The 8,429-nt window shown below is 48.3% G+C and overlaps 2 pseudogenes; one reads left to right on the forward strand and one right to left on the reverse strand.

Annotated features, from left to right (window-relative positions):
- Positions 1-992: 992 nt before the first annotated feature.
- Positions 993-2,681, reverse strand: LOC147421957 (ruBisCO large subunit-binding protein subunit alpha pseudogene; annotated as a pseudogene).
- On the forward strand, positions 2,424-8,063 carry LOC147421958 (uncharacterized; annotated as a pseudogene).
- Positions 8,064-8,429: the final 366 nt, after the last annotated feature.

Consider the following 8,429-nt stretch of genomic DNA (forward strand, 5'->3'; position numbering starts at 1 on the left):
GATAAACGTTAAAAAAGAGGACAATCACATGGACGCTCGCCATGCTCTCGTTGTGCACATTCTGGAATCATTGCGTTCATTGGAAGTGGTGGCATTCCAGACAGGGAGCTCCTCAAGCACTTAGTGCTTTCGCAAGCGCATCACATTTGACATACATATTGACCAAGTCAGTAATAAGCACAACATCTTTTTTCAAGAGTCTTCGACTGATTGTGAAGTTTTTTGTCAACATCAGCATCTTGAGTAGAGGCATATGTCTTCAAGAGGCATGTGTAGGTGATTGCACCTGGAGAGAGGCCCTCGCTTCGCATCTGCTGAAAATAGCCTAGAGCTTTCTAGCCCTTCTCTCGTTGAGTACATCCTGCAAACAATGCATTCCAAGAGGCGGCGTTCTGGATAGGAAGCTTCTCAAGCACTTTTTGTGCTTTCTCAAGCTCACCACATTTGACATACATATCAACCAAGATAGTGCCAAGCATGACTTCTATTTTTAACAGCCTCTGATTAGCAATATAATTGTGAATTTATGTGCCCTGCCAGCTTCTTCAAGATGCATGCGTAGAGCGACATGCCTTCAACATCCTGCATAGGTGATTGCATATGGAGAGAGACCCTCGCTTTGCATCTGCTTAGTGGCACACATATCGACAAAGACAAAGCCAAGCATGGCTTCTTTTTTCAACAGCCTCTGAATAACAATATAATTGTGAATTTCCGTGCCCATATCAACAGCTTGCGTAGAACCACATGCCTTCAAGATGCATGTGTAGAGCCACATGCCTTCACCATGCTGCACAGGTGATTGCAGTTGGAGTAGAGTTTTCTACCCTGCTGCAATCAGTGCATTCCAAGAGTCCACGCTGCTCTGAAGTCACTGCGTGAAAAGCAAGGCATTGATAAAAAAAGATGCATGCGTAGGTGATTGCATCTGGAGAGAGCCCTTCGCTACACTATGTGCCACTGCTCTAAAATTACTGCGTGAAAGCGAGACATCAATAAAAAAGATGAGCAAAGGAACGGTCATGTGCCACGTGGGAGGACGAGAAGCCAGATTTTTGCAATGCACATCTGGTCACCTTTGTAGGATCAATGACTCCAGCCTCCAATAATTTCTCATACTTGTCAGTCATAGCATTGTAAAGAAGCTTCTCAATAACAACAGCACCTTCATTCCCTGCGTTATCTACAATCAAAGCAGCGAGAGTTGATAGAGCCTTTTGTACAATATCAGCACCGAGCTTCTCTTCAGGATCTACAATTGTGTCCTTGATACCAGGGACCAAGGCAGAAAGGTGAACAAAGGCTGTCCCTCCACCCGGAACAATATATGCCCTCTTCAATTGCAGCAAAAGTAGCATTCTTTGCATCTTCAATTCTGAGTTTCTTATCTTCCAGCTCAGCCTCTGCGGCCGGCTGCTCCCACCTTAATGACAGCAACCCCACCGGAGAGCTTTGCTACTCTCTCCGACAACTTTTCTTGGTCATATACAGAGTCTGTTTCTGCAAGTTCTTTCTTGATTTGAGCAATGTGAGCTTGGATTTCATCCTTGGTGGCTGCATCGGCGATAATGGTCGTTGATGTTGGTCATTGTCACCTTCCGGGCAATCTCCAACTGCTCAACAGTAACACTTTCATGCTTCAAGCCAAGATCACTGGCTATGAACTCAGCACCAGTGATGATGGCAATGTCCTGCAGTAAGGCTTTCCGTCTCTCACCAAATCCTTGTGATGTGAGAGTAGCCACTTTCACGATTCCTCTCATCTTATTCACCACCAAAGTTGCTAAAGCTTCTTTTGATACATCCTCAGCAACAATCACCAAAGGAGCATTTAGCTATGAAACTTTCTCTAGAACTAATAGAATGTCTTTGATGGTGGCTAATTTTTGATCAGTGACAAGGATTCTTGCATTATCAAATTCCACACTGAGCTTTTCCTGGTTAGTCACGAATTGAGGGGAGATATACCCCCTGTAGATCTCCATTCCTTCTTCGACTGTGATTGTCGTCTCAAAGGACGATGATGATTCAATTGACAACACACCATCTAGACCAACGTTGTATTTGGCATCAGCAATCATGGTACCTATGGCAACATCATTACCGGAAGAAATAGTCGCCACAACTTTGATATCATCACGGCCCTTGACAGGTCGAGATTTCTGTCAACGGAGAGAGGGAGAGGGAGAGAGAAGAAGAAGAAGACAGAGAGTATTTTAACGTCGTAGAGAGACGGATTTTCTGTCAACGCAGGAAGAGGAGAGAGAGAGAGAGAGAGAACGACTGCAGAAGCCGCTATTTTTAGCTAGGCCACGTTTTTTTTAGAGCTTTACAGGCCCACGTTTTTAGCTTTTGAGCGAGATTAGCTGGAGCCGCTTGGGCTGTTGAGGGGCCAAGGAGGGCTGTTTGAAAGGAGAGGAAAACAGACACTACGCTAACGAAGTAAAGACGAGTTGGACTGCAGTAAAAAAAAAAACGGTGCTGATTGCAGGCAGAGATTGCGCCACCTGTGGGGCTGAATGTGGAGAACTGAAGGAGCCAGGCCGTGACCAAGGGGAACTCAGGGCCGCCACTGGCAAAAAAACGAGGGCTGCAGATGCCGCCAAAGGCAGGTAAGCCAAGAAAACACCACCTGGAGGTTTGCATGGGTGCGCCATCTGAAGAGGAAGGAGAAGGGCCATATTGGGGGGAGGAAGGCCATCAGTTGCAGGGGAGGGAGGATGAGACAGAGCAGGTGGTGGGCCGACTGCATGTGGAGCCTGCCGGGTGTTGAGCATGTAGGACAAGAGAGGAAACTGCAAGCAGCAGGTATGTGGGACGCCAAGGCAGGTGAGGAGTCGCCAGGGGTTGAGGAAGAGACGAGGGCCACGAGGGTTGCTGTGAGTAGAGCTACAAGGAAGGAGACAGCTCGGGCCTGCTGAGGGGAGTAGAGCATTGCATGCCAAGGCGGGGCTGAAAAAAACAAGAGGGTGGTGCAGCTTACAAGGAGAGCAGAGAGGCTGCAGTTGAGGGCCACCTGAGGAGTCCGCCTGCTACACTGGGTAGCCATAGGGGGTTGCAAGGGGCTTGAAGGGCATAACATGGGGGAGGCCGAGAGCTGACGGGGGTTGGAGGCTGCCAAGTTCTGATTGGGAGGAATGGAGGGTCACCAAGGGGCATCAGATAGGGATGGTCAGTGTAGCCGGTGGGTGACGAGCTGCAAAGAACAACAAGGGCAAAGGGTGACCCTTGCAGAGCTGCAAGGCTACGTACCAAGAGCGAGTGCTGCAGGAGGATAGGAGGGGTAGCCAGTGGCTCGAACCTGCAGGCGGGTGTGGCCAGGAGAGGTTGGGCACGCTGAGGAGCAACTTGGAGGCATGCTACAGAGGGTCGAACAGTGCCTGTGGTGAAAGACGTAATGAGCTGCTATCATCTGTTGTGGCGTGGCTGCATCTCAAAGAACCAGGCCAGCGAGAGCTTGTATATGACAATGGGGAGCCGCCAGGATTGTTGAAGCCGAGGGCTTGCCTTGGAGCAAGTGTAGAAGGTCATCAAGGGCATACAGGCTACCAATAGCCGAGGAAGGGTATCCAATTGCACCAATGCACGCAATCGACAGTGATCAGGATTGTGTCAGAGTTCTCTTTGTTTACTATGCGTAACTGAGTTTACAGTTTGGTTGAGTTATTTGTATTTGGCTGCCATCTTTTCGTCTACTCGTCGTCTCGTGCATAGCGCCCGTGGTAGCGGTGGCTCCGGGTCTTTTGTGTGTGTGTGTGTGCAGAGAGAGAGGGAGAGAGTGGTTGGGGGAGCTTACTGTGTTTGCAAATTTTATGAATGTGCTATGCATTAGCAGTTATGGTTGTATGTTGTCGAGCGAGTTATGCTTGGAGTTTATAAGTGATTGTGTATAGCTGGTGGCGCTCGTAGGCGAGTCGGTGCATTGGAGATTGGCAGAAAGTGTGCATGTGTGTGTGATCTGTGTGGGTAGGGGTGCGGACTATTACCTTGGGCTATAGAGAGGCAGTGTATTGTGTGCAGGGTGTTGTTCCCTTTTCCCCCATCCCATCAGTGGTGCCCCCACTGAGGAGCTACTGATAGCTTCTCAGTAAAGTTGAAGACAGTGTTGGGGTCATACCAGTGTCAAATAGCAAGTGCTGCTAAGCAAGATGTGGTCGGGTTTTCCAACTTTTACAGGTGTTGAAGATGCAGAAGTGTGGCTGCAAGACTATGGTCTATTTTTGTTGGAGAGCGGCTTGTCGAAAGAAGAGGGAGTGGCCCAAGCTTTTCCACTCCTCGTTCGTGGAAAAGCAAATGTATGGTATGAGGGCTTGCAGGCTGAAGAAAAACAGGATTGGAGCACATTGGAAGCGGCATTCCGAGGTCGATATGTGGCCAACACGCAGTGGAGTGAAGTGAAAGAGATGATGGACAACCTAAAGCAAAGCCTTGATAGTGATTTCCGAGCATTTGTGTGGGAGTTCGAGGCCATATGGAGCAAGTTGGTTAAGGTAACTGCTGTAGAGAATGCATAATTTTTGAAGATGACCAAGTTTGTGGACTCCTTGCATGTAAAAGTGTAGGATAAAGTCGAGATCAATGGACCGTGCACATACAAGGAGGCAATAGCCTATGCGCAGAGCAGGACGAAGAAGCTTTTAAAGAAGCAACAGGCAAAGCAGGTTCTGGCGAGTCCATTGGTGCCAAGGCCAATTGCTAGGGAAGAGCTTCAGGTAATTCGACCCTTTGTTGATGAACATGTGGTAGTAGCGGATAGGTGTGATGACAGAGTAGAGACGATAATGTGTGGGCCTATGAGGCCTCAACAGTTGCAGAGAGGAGTCTACCGAGTACCACCTGATGTGCTTGACCAAGTGCCTTCCGAAAAGTAAGTAGTGGGGAAGATAGCTGAAGTGCCAAAGCCGGTGAGTTTTGTGGAGAAAGCCGAGGTGTATTCGAGCTATAGCAGTGCCTTGGATACGGACATCACATGGGAAACGGAGTTTGCTTTCTCAAGGTATGAAACATATGATGTTATGCATGCCGATAAGGTGATCGAAGAACAGCAGGTTGCAGGTGAAGAGCCAGTTTGCGAAGACCAAGGGTTGGGCAACCCTCTCTCTTGCCTTGTGATGGTAAGGCCATGTTGACTGAAGAAGAGTGCTTCGAAGCAGCAGACTGGGGGTTCAATGATCCAGTTGTCGATGTAGATGGCGAGTCGCAGGTTTTGGTTGCTAAAGCTATGGCGAGAATACAAGGTATGCAAGGCTTGCCACCTTTTCTAGTGATGTTTGAAGAGTCTACTGGTGAAGATATGCAAGTGTCTGCTTTGGATGATCAGTTGCCACAGGTTGGTGCCATGCTGTTCATGGATGTGCTATTGAAGGTTGCTATGCAAGTGCCGCTATGCCAATTGTTGCAGGTTGTTTTTATTGAAGATGGTGATGCTATGGAGGAGTCTCTACCCGATGGCTGGGGAACACAGGAAGTGGAAGCTGTGCAGGCTTGTATTGGGCATGGAGATGGCTCATGCTTGTAGTTTTTTGAAGGGCTGTGCTGTCAAGATCTATAGGAAGGATTGGTTTATAGGTTTTCTGGTCCAAAGCAGGGATGGTTTGTATGTGCTTTATAGACGGATGATGAGGAGCAATACCATATTTTTGATCCAGGTGGAGTTTGCATCACAGTTCGGAGAGCCTATGGCTTTCCATTTGACCCAGCCGAGTGCTATGACAGCCAGTGAATCTCTCTCTATCTATCTACTGCTCTTTATCTATCTCTTGCACATAGTATCTATCAGTTTCTTCTTATGCAATGATATATTATCTAAATAATACTATGGTTGAGCATGAATGCTCAACGAGGGGTTGGGCAATGATGATATACCAAGAAAGAGTCGACCCTTGGAATAGCCAACAACAGGTACATGGAGGTGTGCAGGTTGATGGGAGAGTGATGATGCATTTGATAGGTGCAGATTGGAACAAGTGCGACTATGGCGTGTATGCTAGATACGACGTGTTGCAGGTCAAGCATGGTTTTTTCTACTCGGCTACTCGAAGTGCACAAAGCGCACCGCCTATCGATGTGTGCGGCTCCTGATGCTTTTTATAGCATGGTTTTTATAGCTCTACATTTGAAACAATTGGGGACAAGGCTATTATACCAGAGAGACACGATCTGTTGTTGTAGGTGGGCGACCTTAATGTAATCACAGTCATGCTTCATTATTGTGGAGTTTTTTACGAGTTGTGCTCGAGGTCGATATCGACGCATGGGGCTTCAAAGGAAGCGAAGTGGATGTCTTGGGAGTTGAAGGGTGTGTAGGCAATGCGGTCAAGGGGGAAAAAAAAGTTTTTCCGAACTTTGGCAATTGCGGATGTGGGAAAGACAACCAGGCTGCTTAATGTAAACAAAAGCTTATAGCTAAAGATTAAAAAAAGAGACGAGTTGGACTGCAGTAAAAGAAAACGGTGGTGTAGCCAAAGTGTGTCTGCTCTAGAAGGTGGCATGGACAGATGTGTGCAGGCAAGCAGAGGCATGGCAACGTACTGGAGAAGCTAAGAAAATCATGGGATGGCAGGTAGCAGCGGAGGTGTATGCATGATGCGGCTTATAGGCCAGGGAAGGCTCCATGAGGGGCTAATTGGGGTAGCAGGTGAAGGAGATGCAAAGTGCAGCCTTTGGGTCCAAGAATGAAGAGCTTGAAGTGCTGAAGGAGCAGGTTCAGACGGTTCATCAAACCGAGCTACGGAGCCCAAGTTATTGAAGTTTGAAGTTTTAGTGGTTTGTAGATTTTTGCCGGACAGGGCAGCTAAGGACAGGTGAGCCAAGTGGAACTTGAGATATAGATGTGTAGAGCTCGATTCATGGAGCCTACCGTCTTTTCGGATTGCAGATTGGAGCCATAGTTTGCAAGATATGGTCAGTTGAAGTTTTTTCGGGGGCCGGGTCTGAGCCCACTTGGCCGCATTGGAGAATGTGCCATCTGGCATCTTTTGAGCATCGGCAAAAATCTAGAGCAGGGTGTGCATCATACGGAGCTAGCAGGAAGTGACTGCATGCGAAACGGAGTCCGGAGCAAGAAGTTATGGCAGTCGGAAGATTGGGTGTCTTTGTTCGGAGTTGATGGCAGATGATTTGAGCGTGTTTTTGCGGCCTTGGATCTTGGGCCTGGAAAAGTCGAGTAATGGTGCGGATTATGGAGAAGCAAGCCGACAATGCAAGATTCCGTCCGGGCTTTGTGGCTCAGCAATATGGCATTGGAGCAGTGGAAGAGAGCCAGGCAAAGGCAGGCTAAAAGGGTTTTTGGTTAAAAAACTAATGGGGTTTTTGGTTTTTTAAGGCCTTGAGGCTTGAGTCTTATGGGGTTGCCACGTGGCGTGCCCACTAAACCCACATGCGCAGTATACAGGAGAAGTGCCGTAGTATATAGGGAGGGTCGTGGGCTCTCATTGGTATCCAAGAGGTGTGAGAGGAGCTCCCCTCCCCATGGCGATGGCGGGTATGCGCAGGCGCTGCGCGCGGTGTGGTGTGGCCATTGGCGGCGATTTTGGGCGGCAGTTTCGGCGAGGCGGGGCAGCAGTGGCGCCCGCGGTGGTTGAGTTTGGTGATGACATGGCAGGCAGTAAGGGTGGTGCCTGCGCTCGCTTAGGCCAAAGTTTTTTGAGGAAGGGGTTGTACCCCCCCCAATAGCGACATCGCTATTGCCTTGACAGAGGAGCGGTCTTGCTGGCAAGAGGTGCCGACCAGGGCATTTGAAAAGAAAGCCAAAGCAAGAGAAGCCCAAAGGGAGATCCGACCGGCCAAAGTGGAAGGTGCAAAGGAAAAATGTGCACACCATGGGATGCTTTCCAAAAATAAACTATGCCAAGTGTTGGCAATGCAATAAAATGCTAAAAGAAGCTCTAAGTGAAGGCCACGGGAGGGGAAACTTATCCTTTTTTTCTTTTTTTGGGCCTCCTAGAGGCACCCCTATAAAAGGTTGTAAATGCGAAAATTTGAGGGTCTTTGGACCAATGTTGGCTTTTTTGCGTGTGTGTGAGTGGAAGCTTGAAGCTTGTGTGTTGCTAAGCTTGCCATTGAAGTTGCATACATTGATTGTACTACTCCCTATGCAATAATACCACTCATTTGCGCCAATCTCTTGTGTTGCTTCTCCCCATTCCCCTCCTCTTCTCTCCCTCTTCGTGTATTGGCTATTGCTTGCAGAGGGTTTACCTGCAGCTTGAAAGGTGTTACCAAGAGGGCAGAATAGGAGTTTTTTGTGAGTCGGAAAGGGTGAGTTGAGCAGTGTGGGTGCATTTGTGTTGTGGGTGTTTTTTTTGCAAGGTGTGAGGTAGTTGTTTTGTATGCTAAAGCGGAGTTGTTAGTGCAAATTAGCCAATTTGAAGGTGTTATTTGAGAGGTTAGGGGTGTTGTGGAATCCCTGGGCTATAGAGAGGCAAATA

Source organism: Adiantum capillus-veneris, chromosome 27 (genome assembly GCF_014529385.1).
Source record: "Adiantum capillus-veneris isolate H3 chromosome 27, ASM1452938v2, whole genome shotgun sequence".
NCBI lineage: Eukaryota > Viridiplantae > Streptophyta > Polypodiopsida > Polypodiales > Pteridaceae > Adiantum > Adiantum capillus-veneris.